At 34.4% G+C, this 16,967-nt stretch overlaps 1 pseudogene; it reads left to right on the top strand.

Annotated features, from left to right (window-relative positions):
• The first annotated feature begins 8,351 nt into the window (after positions 1–8,351).
• Positions 8,352–9,286, top strand: LOC100590845 (annotated as a pseudogene).
• Positions 9,287–16,967: the final 7,681 nt, after the last annotated feature.

The raw sequence follows: 16,967 nt of genomic DNA, 5'->3' as shown, positions 1-16,967 counted from the left end.
CACACATTGGAAATGGCATGTGTAGGACCACGCTGAAACAGGTATAAAGGCACTAGTAATTGGCATGAACAGGTAGGCTAAATCCCTTATCAAGTATTTCTGTGGCATTAATATATTTTCTTAAGCTCAATATTATGGCCTCGTGGGAGAGTTTCTATGGATGACTTCATTCTATGTCTTGGTGCAAGCCAAAAAATGGACTGCTGCTGCATTACAACTCACTCAGATGACCTTCACGGACACTCAGGAGGAAGAATTCTCTTATTGGCCAGAGCCATAAACATTGCACTTAGTTATCAGATTTAGATGGAGAATTGGTCATAAGTAAAAATAAACATGAATTCGTGGGCTTTGAAAAAATGGCTTTGCTAGCTTGTTAGGGGTCTTGAAGATCAAAATTGAAAACTGGAGGAAAGTAGTCTGGGAGGGAAGAATGAGGGTGAACCTATGTGAATGGGCTCTAAGTGTGTAGATTTTTGTACTTCACAACAATGCCTATCAGGGACCAAAAACATGGACTCTCTTTTATCAAGGTTAGTCTCATACCACTACTGCAGCTCCTGAATGCTTGGTCTGTTGGTAGAAGGGAGTCACGCTGCAACCTTGTTATGGTGCCATTCCTCAGAGAGACCACATCCATTTGGTGGCAAATCAACTGTATCACACTCCTTCCTCTGAAGGGGGGGTAGTGATTTGTCTTTGTTGGAATTCATTCCTACTCCTGATGTGAGTTTTCCTTCTCTACCTGTAGTCCTTCTCCCCAGACACAATTCCAGGGCACACAGAGTGTTTGATATATGGATATAGGATTCCACAAAGATTGTCTCTGGAATTATAGACAAAAGTATTTACTGTGAAGAAACTGGAATGTATTGAATTTACAGTGAAGAGGTGTGACAATAGAGACATATCATGGATCCATTTTTCTGGGAAGCTTCCAGCCACAAACAAGATTGGAATGGCCTTTAAAAGCCTCAGATAAGAGGCTGTTGTTGAGATTATGCTCACATTTTTTGAGATGGTGAACTCCAAAGTAATATATTCATTGAAATGACAGTTAATTTGCAATTTTCTGTCACCAGTAGCTAAAATACAATCAGATAACAAGGAATAGATTGGACTCTCTCTCCAGCATTCCCATTGATCCACTTGCAGATTTTGTGCTTCCTGTCCCAACAATTCTAGGATTTACTATGATCTTGCTTATTTATTTATTTATTTATTGCTTGTGGTTTATTGAATATCTTGCTTCTACGGCTAGAAGTATACTTCAGTTATGGAAAGCTTTTAGCCAGGATCTCTTCAGCTATTGTTTTAGCCTTGTGCTCTCTTCTGTGACTTCAATTATGTTTGTCTTTTTCCAATGTGGCTCTAATTCATGTCCTTTCTTTGCCATCTTTGCCAATTAACTGACAACAAAAAGCTTGTTTTTTTAAAAAAATTCCTATTTGTTTATTTTACATTTCTCTAAATAAGAAACAGGGTTTTTATTTTTAATTGGGCATATTTTTTGTCTCTTAAATTGTTACCTGTTTTCTGCTTTAAATATATTCACTAAGTAAAAAATGTATGTTTCTAATTAGGTTTTCATTGACAATGAATTAACATATTTCCTCCCCAAATTACTCCAAATTATGTTGACATTTTTTCAGTCTGTAAGGTAAAGAGGTCTTATCATTGTCACAGTTGTAGAGTATTTCTGTTCTTTTGAACTCCTTGTGCATCTGCTCATTTTTCTACTTATTGATATTTCTTTATTTTAATTACTAACAGTATTTTGATTTACAAGGAATTAGTCTCGTCTGTCATATGTGTTGCACATATTTTATAGTTTGCCTTTTTATTTAATGTTGATTGTGGGTTTTTTGATATATCAAATCTAAAAATGATTAAGTCAATTAATTCTATCCATTACATAGCCATATATTTATGGCTTCTTAATATCATGTTTTAGAGGCCTTACCAACTCCAAGATTATAAAAAAACTTCACGTGCTTTTTTCTAGTTTTTAAAACTTAATCTTTGATCCAATGAAAATTTATTTTGCTTTTATAACTATGCAGATAGAAATTTACTTTTTCCCATGAATTTCATTTATGTAGTAATCTAAATTTCTTTAAATTATTATAAATAACTATTATTATAAACTATAATTTATATATATTTGGTTATATTTCTGGATACTATTCTGTTTCATTTATTGTTTATATACAAATATATATAATTAAAAATAATATATACATTTTAGACATATCACACTGTGTGTGTGTGTGTGTGTGTGTGTGTGTATGGGGAGAGAGAGAGACAGAGAACATGGACCAAAATATTTCACCTTGGAGCTTTTCTTATTTTTTTTGGTAAAGTTACTTCTAGTTATTTTTCTCTTGCAAATATTTCTTGTCTACTATCACACAATTTATCTCCTAGGAACCTTTGTAGGCTATTTTAATAATGATTATTTTATGCAATCAAAAGAAACTATTTCTAATCATCCTGAGCAAAATGTAATTATTAGGAAGACTTGGCATTATCTGCATGTTTGACAGTACATTTAGAGAAATAGCCTCATAAGATGAGCAGAACCATTAGAAGCCAGACAGCATGAAAAACAGTCAAGATTATGCTTGTCTGGTAAAAACAGATGCTTGTTGACACTGGGTCTTCCCTGAATCATTGCTGCTGAAATCTACCATTATTTTACTATTGTGATAGTCCCTTAACTGTCTGTCATTGTATATCTCCCTTAAGATGCTAAATTAGGCTTTATGCTTTTGAATTTTTCTTTGTAGCCTGGATATTTTAAAACTTTAATTCATAAGTGTGTCCATTGATTTGGTTTATAAAAGTTTGAACATAATTTTACAATCTTTAACTTTTTTTCCCTCAACATTATGTTTTTAACCATATATATTCATGTATAAAATATTATTTAACAATTATATTAAATTTATATATATATGTACTTAGGTTTTTTCCAGTATCTCTCTCCTTCAGTCAGTGCTGCAATATGTGTCATTGTGCTCAAATGCTTATATATGTGAACGTTTTACTAAGGTGTACACACACACACACAGGATACATAGGAAGATAGAAACACTAAGTAATAGGGAAGCTTACCTTCAATTTTTTTACTTAAAGATGACCACTTGAAACTTACATCAGAACCTGTGGAGATCTAGAAAACTTATATCAATTATAGTTGAAAAAGACTGTTGATGTATTTTGGGAAAGAAATAAATTTATATAGGGAATAAATGAGAGCCTCTTTAAATATTTGAAGAAAAATAATATTGAAGTGCTAATAGATTTACTCTTTAAATTACAGACGGTAGAAACAGTGGAGCACAGATTGAACTGTCTTATGAAGTAGTGGGCTCCTTGCAATTGGAGGAAACACCCTGAGGCGAGGTGATCATTTTTAAGATTGTGTGATTGTTTCATTAACAGAAAGTTAGGAGTTGAATACTTGAATACTTCCTTTGCTGACTGATCCTCAGTTAAAATCAAGTAATCTTTTGCTTTCATATGTATACACTAGTTGGCAAACAAACAAACAAGTAAACTTTTTTTTCGTTTCCATTTCTGGAAAATTATTTTGTAAAACATAATTACTCCCACTGGAAAGTGACCTCAGATCTCGAAAGGGTGATTTCTTCCTTCACCAATGAAATCAGTTTACTAGAATGAGGTTAAAAGGCCTTATATTGTATTGCCTTAAGATATTGTAATTGCTCGGTTGAGTGCAAGGTGATCAGAGCCCTCACTACCTCAGGACAGGACCTGAGAGGCTTCCTTCCATATGGCACAGTGTAGGGAACCAAGTTAAAATGCATCAAGTTAAGATTATATTACAAATATCTTCAGTATGAAGACTCATAGCAGAAAGTGAGAAACAGAAACAAACTAGTGGACACCAAACTGGAGAAAATAAGGAAGAAGTCAAAGACTTGGAGAACTTTTTCGAAGTGTAAGTATTATAAATTCATTGTGAACATATTGTTACACTAGAGAAATAATTAATGAGATCTCTTATAGATGCAAAATCAGCAACTAGAAGATAGCAAAGTGGAAGTTATTGTCTGAAATTGAAAACTCCCTCTGGAAGAACAACATTCCTGTTCTCCACTTCTCTGTCTATACCGTTCTTCCACTGCACTGCTTTTGGGCAACCCTGGTAAGAAGAGGATCAGAATCTGATAAACAGAGGAACATATGTTAACAACCATTATCTGTCCCTTCTCTGACCCATTTATGCTTTCTGTTCAGTGACCCTGTAGCCATTAGTTTAACAAATATTTATTGACTACCAAAATTTGCCCCAAATGAAGAAAGGTGTAGATATACACACTAGAGTAATGGTCAGTAGTATATCCTTTATTGTTTGCTTCTAGGCTTATAGGTCGTCAAGTATTATACATTAAAATAAAGACAGGAAAAGTTATTCATGCTTATGATTTCAGAGTTCCATTGACACATTGTATAGTAGATATTAATGTAACAGCAACCCTTTCGTATCCAACTTGGTTTTACACCAAGAATAGGGAAATTTTCTGATGGTGTATTTTGGGATCTGAAAACACTCCTATCTCTGAGGTATAGTGGTAATGAGAGAATGAATGATTCAATAATGCAGAAGCTTCTCGGTGCTCTGTGGACTGTTCAAGGAATGCTGACTTTTATAAACTCCATGTGTTTCCATAATTGCCTCTGCACTTACAATTTTAGAGATGAAACTAGCTTTAGAGATAATTCAGTTCTATCTTTTAAGTTCAGTCACGCAGCTAGAAAGTAGCAAATGCTATTTGTCTATACTATTGGGTAACTACCTTAATTATTAAGAAGAAAATGAGATATAATGTTGAACCTGATCTGTTCTACTTGCATTGAAAAAATCACAGGAAGTTAGCTTGAAGAGGAATTTCTAGTTGTTTCCTATATTTTGAAAAATTAAGACTAAAAACCTTATCATTTATTAGATATTGAAAAGATATAATTTGTGGGAAATTTGGATATTTTCAAAAATATATATTTTTCAAAGATAAGATGATTTTTGAAAAAGGAATAATACCACTAACATTATTTAACAATTTTTTGTTAATCATGTTTTATTCTCTTTCTTCTTCCTTCTCCTTTTCCTTCTTTTTTCTTCCTCCTCCTCCTCTTCCTACTCTTGCTCCTTCTCTTCTCCCTCTTTCTCCCCCTTTGTCTTCTTGAGCACCCTCTTTCATCTCTTTCAATCCCCACTCCCGTGTAAATGCCTATTATGTTCCACTCTGAAATGTTACAAGTGACATCACCATTTCACATGTTAGAAAAGGAGTTGAGAAAAGTCAAGGAACTGTTCATTCCATTAGAAATTTTAGAAACTCAGATTGAATCCAAGCCTGTCCCACTTCAGAGCCCCACCACTCTATCATGCATAAGATTTAGCTTTCTTTGTCCAAAATCATCTCCCAGTCTACTTTAGGAGTCATTACTACAAGTATACAACTTACTAGTAGTATAAACTTGGGCAATTTACTTAGCCTAAGCTTCTCTGTGCCTCAGTTCCCTCAATTATAAAATGCATATTTGAACGGTAGCTACTTTGAAGGGTTGTTTTGAGCATGAAATGCGTACAAATGCATGCCATATGCTTAGGAGACTGCTTAGAACATAGAAAGTGCTACAAATGTTATCAATATTATCATTTTTATATAAAGCACATTTTCTAATATTTGCTATAATATATGTATGTACAAAATACTGTGTGATTCATTTAAGTGGCAAATCTTATCACAAATGACATTTCAATTATGGAGTATTTTTTACTGTAATTACAATGGTTCGTTATTACTGTATAAAGAACTGGTATATATTCTATACCAGTAGTAGTAGAATCTAAATTTATTTGCATGCTCTGTGTCAAGGATTTTTTTTGCTTAATAACCTATGAAAATAAATAATTTTTCTTCCATTACATAACTGTATTTAATAGGCTTTCCACAATGAAGTGAATGCTATAAGCAGTTCCTCATGGTGTCAAATTTTATATTTTAAAATTCATAACTATAGCTCTTTAGGAATTTTTTTACTCTTAGGAATGGGAATATCTTTCCTTTTCAATGTTTCTTTGCTTCCTCATTTCCCCTGCTCATGTATACACATGATTAGACATGCCAGCATTGCTCCAAATCTTCCACATGGAAATGAGATCCCATCATGGAAACATGTAGTTAGGTCAGTTCATGCCTCATTGATCTGCTTACATTCTTGAGTAACTTAGGTTTCTTCATTCTTTGTTTTTGAGATGGAGTCTTGCTCCATCACCCAGGCTGGAGTGTAGTGGCATGATCTCGGCTCACTGCAACCTCCATCTGCCAGGTTCAAGTGATTCTCCTGCCTCAGCCTCCTGAGTAGCTGGGACTACAGGTGTGTGCCACCACACCTAGCTAATTTTACATTTTTAGGGGAGACGGGGTTTCACCATGATTGCCAGGCAGGTCTCGAACTCCTGACCTCGTGATCCACCCACCTCGGCCTCCCAAAGTGCTGGGATTATAGGCATGAGCTACCGTGCCTGGCCTGCATTCTACTTAAAACTACATATCATAACCAATGCAAACATGGAAGGCCCTGAAAGTGTAGGATATAGTGCTTCAACATCCAGGTTAAAACTACATAATGAAAGCTTGAAAACAGTTTAAACACTTTTTAATTTGGTTTATGATTACCTATACAATTTTAACTTTTAAAATATAAAATATTTATTATTTTGGTCATTTCTAAATAAACTGGTTCTAACAAACCACTGAGGAATATGGAGGGGTGCAGAGCTTCAGTTAGTATAAGGACAAATAAATATCTGTTGTGTACTGTTGGACACACAGAGCTAAGGTCAAAAATGTTTCCTGAACCACTTCAGGAAGGGTGTGCAGGGTTTTCTCTGTGACCAAGTGGCCACATGTGTTGAGCAAAATGTCAAAAAACATTTAAGAGCAAATTTACTTACTAGTTAACTTTCCTGAGAATTTCTTATGCCTTTGAAATGAACTATATGAGATATTTCTTAAAGGACCGTTCTTGAGAGGTGTTAGAGATTTTGACAGATTCAAGTTTGTCAGGTACGTATAAGATAAAACACAGTCAGAAGAAAGAGACTGAAAACACGTTGTTGGTTATTGTGTCATTTATAGTTAATTGCTTTTTATGTGACAGACGGTGAACTTTGATTAACTATTTGTTAAAAGGTTGAAAGGAAGTGTTCTTGACCTTCAGAGAAACTTTCAGAGTGTCACCATTGGCTCTTCCTTCTCTATTACAGTAAATTGCTTCTATCGTTTTCTTTTTTCTTCTTTTTACGTTTTTTTTTTTTTTTTTTTTTTTTTGAGACAGAGTTTCACTCTTGTTGTCCAGGCAGGAGTGCAGTGGTGTGATCTCAGCTCACTGCAACCTCCACCTCCCAGGTTCAATTAATTCTCCTGCCTCAGCCTCCTGAGTAGGGGGGGATACAGGTGACCACCACCACGCCTGGCTAATTTTTTTGTGGTTTTAGTAGAGACGGGGTTTCACCATGTTGGCCAGGCTGATCTTGAACTCCTGACCTCAGGTGGTCCACCTGCCTTGGCCTCTCAAAGTGCTGGGATTACAGGCATGACCCACCGTGCCTGGCTGCTTCTTTTGTTTCTTAAAATACTTCCAAGAACACTATGATTCTCAGTTCCATTTAGTCTTGTGTTTAAGGCTAATTGCATTCACGATTTGCTCTTGATCTACCATTCATTAATTTAATTTTTATTGTTTCTTAGCATGCCGTCTCCTCCAGCCAGGCCACTCCACTAACAGGTTCCTGAATGAAGTACATCTTTATATTTTTACCTTTGATTCTTTACTCATGCTATTCATTTCACTTGAAATAATAGACTTTTCCTTCACTTTTGGCTAGCAAATTTCAAACTTTAGAGAAGTTTTAGCACAAATAGAAATTATTCGAGCTAAAACTTATCTTACCACTTTGGCATAATCTCTTTAATCTTATTAACGTTTATACTATTAATGTATTTCACTTATACTTTCCTGTTTCTGATTTTATATTTTCGTTTTTTTAGTATGTGTAGTTTTTTCTAATTATGACAGGGATTCATATCTAATCCTCTTTTTCACAGTCTTTCAATTTTCATAGCAGTCATGGATGTTAAATATTAGTCAACTGAGTATTTACATATGTAAATATATATAACCTAATTAAATTGACTATTTCTTTTGTTTATAATTGACTATATTTCTTTTGTTTATAAACTAGAGGTATTGTAATGCCAATCATTGTGACATTTTTCTGATCTCTTTTTTTTAGGTAACTGCATATTGGATACATGGCTCACACAAATGAATCGATGGTGTCTGAGTTTGTACTTTTGGGACTCTCTAATTCCTGGGAACTTCAACTTTTCTTTTTTGCCATCTTTTCTCTAGTCTATGTGACATCAGTGCTAGGCAATGTCTTAATTATTGTCATTGTTTCTTTTGACTCCCATTTGAACTCTCCTATGTACTTCTTGCTCAGTAATCTTTCTTTCATTGATATCTATCAGTCTAACTTTGCCACCCCCAAGATGCTTGTAGACGTTTTTGTGGAGCACAAGACTATCTCCTTTGAGGGTTGCATGGCCCAGATATTCCTTCTTCACAGTTTTGTTGGGAGTGAGATGATGTTGCTTGTAGCTATGGCAAATGACAGATTTGTAGCCATATGTAAGCCTCTGCACTACAGTACAATTATGAACCAGAGGCTATGTATAATTTTTGTGTCTATTTCCTGGGCAGTGGGCATTCTTCATTCTGTGAGCCACTTGGCTTTTACAGTGGACCTGCCATTCTGTGGTCCCAATGAGGTGGATAGCTTCTTTTGTGACCTTCCCTTGGTGATAGAGCTGGCTTGCATGGATACATATGAAATGGAAATTATGACCCTAACGAACAGTGGCCTATATCATTGAGCTGTTTCCTGGCTTTAATTATTTCCTACACCATCATTTTGATCAGTGTCTGGCGCAGGTCCTCCAGTGGGTCATCTAAGGCTCTTCCTACATTAACTGCCCACATCATAGTGGTGATTCTTTTCTTCGGGCCTTGCATTTATTTCTGTATATGGCCTTTTAGCAGACTTTCGGTGGACAAATTTCTTTCTGTGTTCTACACTGTTTGTACTCCCTTGTTAAACCCCATCATCTACTCTCTGAGGAATGAAGATGTTAAATCAGCCATGTGGAAGCTGAGAAACCGTCATGTGAACTCCTGGAAAAACTAGGGATCGCTATGAAGGAGCATAATCCTGAATTAGAATGAAGACCCTCCAGTATATCACAGTGTCTTGCCAACCATCTTTGCCTGAGATATGGGTTATTGAGTTACAGAATTGGCTGTTTGTTTTAAATGCAAGAGAATTGCATCAAGTCAGTCTCTGGTTCTATTTAAATATAATGTTAACTATTTTTTCATTGTTTATAATTCTAAAGTATAAATTGTCTTGAAAATATTTAGTAATATTTTAAAATATTTTATAAAGATTTAGAGATTCCAATGTGCATAAAATGTTATTCATGTTACTAAGCTTGTGATTCTCTTCAATTGAATACATGATAGATTTAGACCTGACCATCAAAATTTACAGGCATACTGAATTTCTGAATTTATTCATAACATTACAACATACATTGACATAGTAGAAAAAGTATTACCTTTTACAACATGGATTTCACCATATTGTTATACATTTTTAGCTTTTCTTTATCTTATGTATTAAGTATTTTAGTAATTTATAATTTGGTTATTATATATGTGTATTTATAGTTTTCCCTATTTACTATTTTATTTCTATTTTTTCTGTTTTCCTTTAGATTATTTGACATAAATTTTTGCTTTCTACAAAATTTTCTAGGTATTTGGTGCCATCAACAACATATATATGTGTGTGTGTGTGTGTCTGTGTATATATATACGTGTGTGTGTATATATATATATGCGCGCGTATATATATATACACACATTTGTCAGAAGCCTACTTTTTTTAAAGTAGAATAAATTGGCTATAATGAATTCCACATTATTCACAGAAAATTTCAAATATCTTTGAAACTGTTTGCAGCCATAACAAATTTCTACAAAATGGGTGTCTAAAAAAAAAAGATTTTTTATGTCACAATTCGGAGACTATATCACAATTAAAATATATTTCCTTTAAGACTGAGAATGAGACAGAAAATATCAAGACTTTCTTCAAATTTGAAAGAAGACACAAGAAGTCTTCATATATGGTAGAGTATGTCGTCTTTTGAAACTTCCTTGACTATTCTTGCCTCTTTGCATTTCCAAAGACATGGAATTAACCTAGATGCCCATAAATGGCAGACTGGATGAAGAAAACATGGTACATATACACAATGGAATACAATGCAGCCATAAAAATAATGAGATCATGACCTTTGCAGCAACAGAGATGAAGCTGAAGGCCATTATCCTAAGCAAAGTAACACAGAAACAAAAAACCAAATACCACATGTAGTCACTTATAAGTGGGAGCTAAACACTGAGTATGAATGGACACAAAAAAGTAAATAATAGACATTGGGGCCTACTACAGAGAGAAGGGTGGGAGAAGAGGGAAAATCCAAAAACCACCTAGTGAGTACTATGGTTATTACCTGGGTAACAGAATTATCTGTATAACAAACGTCTGTGACATGTAATTTACCTATAAAACAAACCTGCACATATGCCCATGAAATAAAAATAAAAGTTAAACAAAAGACTATATATTGAAATCTTGTATTGGTAAAGAAAAAAGAAACATGCTAGTGAAACACACTAGAGATTCTGGGAACAAAAAGCAAGTACATAGTCACCTGATCTATGAGAAATAGGATAATGAAGAGAAGAAACAAAAATATGAAGCTTGGCAATTGTACTCTTACCTTTAACAAACAACAACAAAAAAGGTTGGCTCTAAATTCACAAAAATAATTCAAAATAATATATATTTCTACATAAAAATCAAGCTTTTAGAAGATATAGGAGAATGTTTTCATGACTTTTATATATGCAAGGATTTCTTAAATATGACACAAATAACTTTAAACTTAACAGAGTCTATATTGGACATACAGAGACTTGATGATTAAAGCTCTTAAAAACAGACACCTGGTAAATCTATGATTGGTAATCGTGTGTGTGTGTATGTGTGTGTGTGTGTGTGTGTGTGTGTGTGTGGAGAGAGGGAGAGAGAAAGAGCAGAGGGAGAGCGCACGCACATACAACAGCTCTGTGGCTTGGATGGTCTAGGCACTTGGAGGATACACTAAGTCTGAACCTAAATTTTAAGAACCCTCTACCAAATTGGGAAACAAGACTCATGCAATGAAAAAGTAATACAAGAAAAAAAAAGAGACAAACTAAACTTCATTAAAATACGTTATCAATCATCATTAAAGACGATAGTGAAAATGCAGGTCCTCACAGACACCAGAAGCTGGAAATGGCAAGAAACAGATTTTTCTCCAGAGTTTCTGAAAGGATTGTGGCTCTGTTAACATCTTGATTTTGATCCAGTGATACTGATTTTGAATTTCTATCCTCCATAAGTAAGAGAAAATAAACTTCTGTTCTTATGAGCCACCAATTGTGTAGTAATTTGTTACTATAGGAAACAAACACATATGGTAATTCATCAATTCATCAAACTATACATACACTTATGATTTGTGATTTTTTATGTTTCTGTACACCTCAATAAAGAGTTTGCTAAACATTAAATGCATAAAGAACAGGCTTAAATGAGGTATGAATTTCTTCAACAAATACTAATAAAGTTTTTATTCTATCCAGAATTTCTGCTAACTACTGGGAAATTAATGATGAGGAAAATGAAAAATATCCCAATCCTAGTGGAAAAGGCAGGTTAAACAAACAGCTATAGAGTCTAAATTGCTTTGATAAAGACTTAAGAGCAGGTAAGAAAAGTCTGAGGCCTGAAGTATGTTAGTAGACAAAGAAGAAAAGTGAAGTTCTCCCTTGTACAGAAATCTACTTACAAAGGCAACTATCTGCAAAGGATGATGAGATAACCACTGCACTGGAGAAATTAAAAGCTCAGATTATAGGAGACGGTAAATTACAGGGAACTAAGTATCCGTCAATTTTCTTACTTCCTCTTCTAGAGTTTAGAGCTGTTACTGGACAGTAGCTCCCCTTCTAGAACTATAATTCTTAGTCACCTTTCTTCTAAGTAAGTCCGTATGTCCTATTCTTACCAATAAAATATCATATTCTTACCACAAAAAGAAATAATTTGACTAAGTTAGTAATAATTGAGTCTGACTTAACTCTTTAGTCCTTTGTCTGCCAAGAGGATGCAGAAGACTCTGGGATCCTAAAGAAATGTTTTTTTAATTATTATTATACTTTAAGTGTTAGGGTACACGTGCATAATGTGCAGGTTTGTTACATATGCAAAGAAATCTTAAATCAAGAAGATGCAAGAGGAAGCGACGCCAACAAGACAGCTGACTAGAAGTGCCTAACACTCAACCTCCTCCTCAGCCACCACACAAAAGGCCCAAAACAACAAATAAATAACCACTTTTCAACTAACATATATGAAGGAGAGCCCTGGGGTAAAACGGAAATGGCAGAGACCCTGTGGATCATGGAGACTCAGGATGGCCATATACAAAAGGGAATGGAACACTCTGCCTTTACCATCTTGTCTCTCCTAGTGGGATGAGGTCAGAGCCAGGGCGTACTCTCCTTACAGAGAAAAGTTATGCAGGAGGCCCTGAGCAACACAAATTAAAATGTGGACACCCACAATCTTTGCTCATGGAGATCACTGGAGTCCTCACAGGTCCCAGGCCCAGCCTGAGGAGTTGCCTGGAGTTCACATGTCTATGTTACCCCAAACAAGGAGCCCACATCGTGTCTCCTCCTGCCCTATTATCCAAGCTGCTGCCATGTAATGGCATCTTCAGACTGAAGCCACTGCTAGGGTGCCTTCTCATTTGGGGGCCAGTAGCCACTGTATCTTCCCATACCCTAGACTTCACTGCCACTACACCGCACCTACTCATGGCAGCACACCATTCTGCAGCTGAGCAGCTACAACTTCTAGCCCCATGGAAACAAACTGCCAAGGAGGCACTCCATCTTTCCATCCCAGTGACTGCAGTATCTTGGCTCTGTCTACTCAGAGCCTAGGACCAACAGAACAGCTGTAACCTTAGCACCTGAGCCCATGTGGCACCCTGTTCCCCAAGGAACAGGCACTCATGCCCAGTGATTGTACCCAAGCTAACAGAGCAGCCTCACAAACTCCTGCAGCCTAAGACATTTTCTTATGAGGAAATCCCCCCATATGGGACTTCATGGCTGTATCTTGCTGCTTTGGACGATCAGCATATTTCTCAGCATACTTCTCAACCTTGCAGGCCAGGAAAGAATGGGATAATATATTCAAAGTGCTGAGAGAAAAAAATAAAACTTCTAGTCAAGAACAGTATACTCATCAAAGTTATTCTTTATATATGAAGGAGAAGTAAAGTCTTTCCCAGACAAGGAAAAGCTGAGGGAATTCATCACCACTAGAACAGCCTTATAAGAAATGCTTAAAAGATGGTTTCAAAGGATGTTAATTGCCACTACGAGGTGAAAGAATGTTAATTACTACCATGGAAGTATTTAACTCACTGGTAGAAGTAAACATAATTAAATTTAGAGTACTACATTATTATAGTGGTGGTATATAGTATGAAGGTTAAAAGTCAAAATGGTCAACAATAACCATAGCTACAATCAGTTTTTAAGAAATAAACTATATAAAAGATGTGAATTAAGACAACAAAATTATAAATTGGGTTGGAGGGTAAAAGTCTAGAATATTTGCAGGCAATCAAAGTTAAATTGTTATTAGCTTAAAATAAACCTTTAGAACTGTAAGATTTGTTATGTAAGCCCCAGAGTAACAACAAAGAAAAAAGTTACAGCATGTACGCAAATGAAAAAGAAAATGGAATAAAACCATGAAACCACAAAAGTAAACACGAGAGGAAGAAAGAAACAAAGACCTACAAAATAACCAGAAAACAATGAACAAAATGGCAACAGTAAATCCATACCTATCAATAATAACCTTCAATATAAATGTATTTAATTCTGTAATTAAAAGATGGCTGAATGCATTTTAAAAACACACAACTATATACTGCTTACAGGAGACTTACTTCACCTGTAAGGACACATATTGACTAAAAATAAAGAAGAGAAAATTATATGCCATGCAAATGGAAATCAAAAGAGAGCAAGAGTAGCTATACTTAGATCAGATAAAATAGACTTTAAGTCAAAAACTGTAAAAAGAGACAAAGATGGTCATGATATAATGATGAAGGGGTCAATTCAATAAGGGGATATAACAACTCCAAATATATATTAATCTCAAACCAGAATACCCAGACATATAAAGCAAATATTATTAGATGTAAAGGGAGAGATAGACTCCAATGCAATAATAATAGAGGACATCAATATCTCACTTTTGGCAAAGGACAGATCATCTAGACAAAAATTCAGCAAAAAAAAAATAATAATAATAAAAAGCACACTCTAGATCATGTGGACCTACCAGATATTCACAGAACATCCCACTCAACAGCTGAAGAGTATGCATTCTCCTCATCAGCACATGGAAGTGTCTTCAGGGTAGATCAGAATTAGGCCACAAAACAAATCTCAGCAAATCTGTAAAAATCAAAATCAAGTATCTCTTTTGACCATGATGGAATAAAACTAGAACTCACTAACAGTAAAAACTTTAGAAACCATTTAAATACATGTAAATTTAACAACATACTCCTGTATAACAAATGGATTAATGAATAAGTTAAAAAGAAAATTCAAACACTTCATGAGACCAGTGAAATTGGAAACACAGTCTATGAAAACTTACGGAATACAGCAAAAGCAGTTCCAAGAGGGAAGTTTATGGCAATAAACACCTACACCATAAAAGACAAAAAATCTCAGATAAACAGTCTAACATCATACCTCAAGGAACTAGAACAACAAGAACAAACACAAAATTAGTAGAAAAAAGAAATAAATGAGAGCAGATGTAAGTGGAATAGTGACTAAAACAATACAGAAATCCTTGAACAGAAACAAATCTTTAGTTAGATTAACTTAGAAAAATAGAGGGAAGGTTCAAATAAAATCAGAGATAAAAAAGTGTACATTACAACTGATGTAACAGCAATACAAAGGATTATAAGAGACTATTACGAACAACCACATGCCAACATATACATATACAACCTACCAAAATTGAATTATGAAAAAGTAGAAAATCTGAAGAGACCAATATTGAGTAACAACATAGAATCTATAATAAAAAGTCTCCCATCAAAGAAAAGCTTCAGATAGGATGGCTTCACTGCTGAAATCTACCAAACATTTAAAAGACGTTATCAATACTTTTCAAACTATTTCAAAATAATTGAAGATGAGAGAATTTGTCCAAACTTATTCTACAATGCTGGCGTAACTGTGATACAAAAACCAGTCAAGGGTGCAACAAAATATGAAACTACAGAACAATATCTCTGATAAAAATAGATGCAAAAATCCTTAAGAAAACACTAGCCAACCAAATTTAACAGCACGTTAAAAAGATCATTCACCATAATCAAATGGGATTCATTCTAGATAATACAACCTACATAATACAATAAATGTGATATATCACATTAACAGTATCAAGGACAAAAGCTAATCTATCACTTTGATAAACAGAAAAAGTATTTGACAATATTCAACAATGCTGTTTGATTAAAACTCTCAACAAAATGTACCTCAACACAATAAAGGCCAAAAATGACAAACTATAGCTAACTGGAGAAAAGTTGAAAGCTTTTCCTCTAAGATCTGAAACAAGACACAGATGCCAATTTTCACCACTTTTATTCAATAGTACTAAAGTCCTAGCCACAGAAATTAGACAAGAGAAATAAATAAAAGGGATCTAAATTGGAAAGAAGGAAGTCAAATTGTTTCTATTTGCAGTTGACATGATTTTATACATAGATTTTATATAAAGGTTCAACCAAAAAGCTCTAAGAAGTGATAAATAAATTCAGTAAAGTTGCAGGATACAGCATCAACTAAAATATCAGTAGCATTTCTTTTTTTAAATAACTTTTATTTTAAGTTCAAGGGTACATGTGCAGGTTTGTTACATAGGTAAACTTGTGTCATGGGAGTTTGTTGCACAAATTATTTCATCACCCAAGTACTTATTTGTTCTATTGGCTGCAGGGTGACTATAGTTAATATTGCATATTTCAAAATAGAGGAGAGGATTTTAAAAGTCCTTACCACAAACTAATGATCAATGTTTTAGATAATGAATATGCTGAATACCCTGATTCTATCATTATTGAATATATGCATGTATTGAAACATCACATTGTGCCCCATAAATATGTGCAATTATGTGACAATTAAAAGCAAAATAAAACTTTTCAAAAATAAAGATGGAAGAAACCTGGGTTGCTCAATCACTGATGGGTGACCAGTCACCAACCATAACACTACTGAGCATGGTTACATGAGCAGATATGTCATTTCATGTGTAAGTACCTAAAATTTTATGATATTTTGTTACATTAGCTAGAATTACTCAAACTAATGACAAAGAGAGCGAAATATAAGCCTGGGTAGAAAAATGAATTTTAGAATGATGTTGTAAGTCTTACTAAGAAATCTCAACTTTGCTAAAAGGACACTGGAAAGATTGAGGTATTTTCGGAGGTTTAATGTTATATATTTAGACTAAGCAATTTGATTGATTACAGAAAATGTATTACAAATAAAAAATCATAAAGAAAATGAGATAAGTTGATGACACCTATTGCATCAATCCAGTGCGTAATGAGGATCATAGT

The sequence above is a fragment of the Nomascus leucogenys genome, unplaced genomic scaffold (genome assembly GCF_006542625.1).
Source record: "Nomascus leucogenys isolate Asia unplaced genomic scaffold, Asia_NLE_v1 Super-Scaffold_361, whole genome shotgun sequence".
Taxonomy (NCBI): domain Eukaryota; kingdom Metazoa; phylum Chordata; class Mammalia; order Primates; family Hylobatidae; genus Nomascus; species Nomascus leucogenys.
Note: the sequence above shows the minus strand (reverse complement) of the source record. Positions and strands in the feature narration are given on the sequence as shown.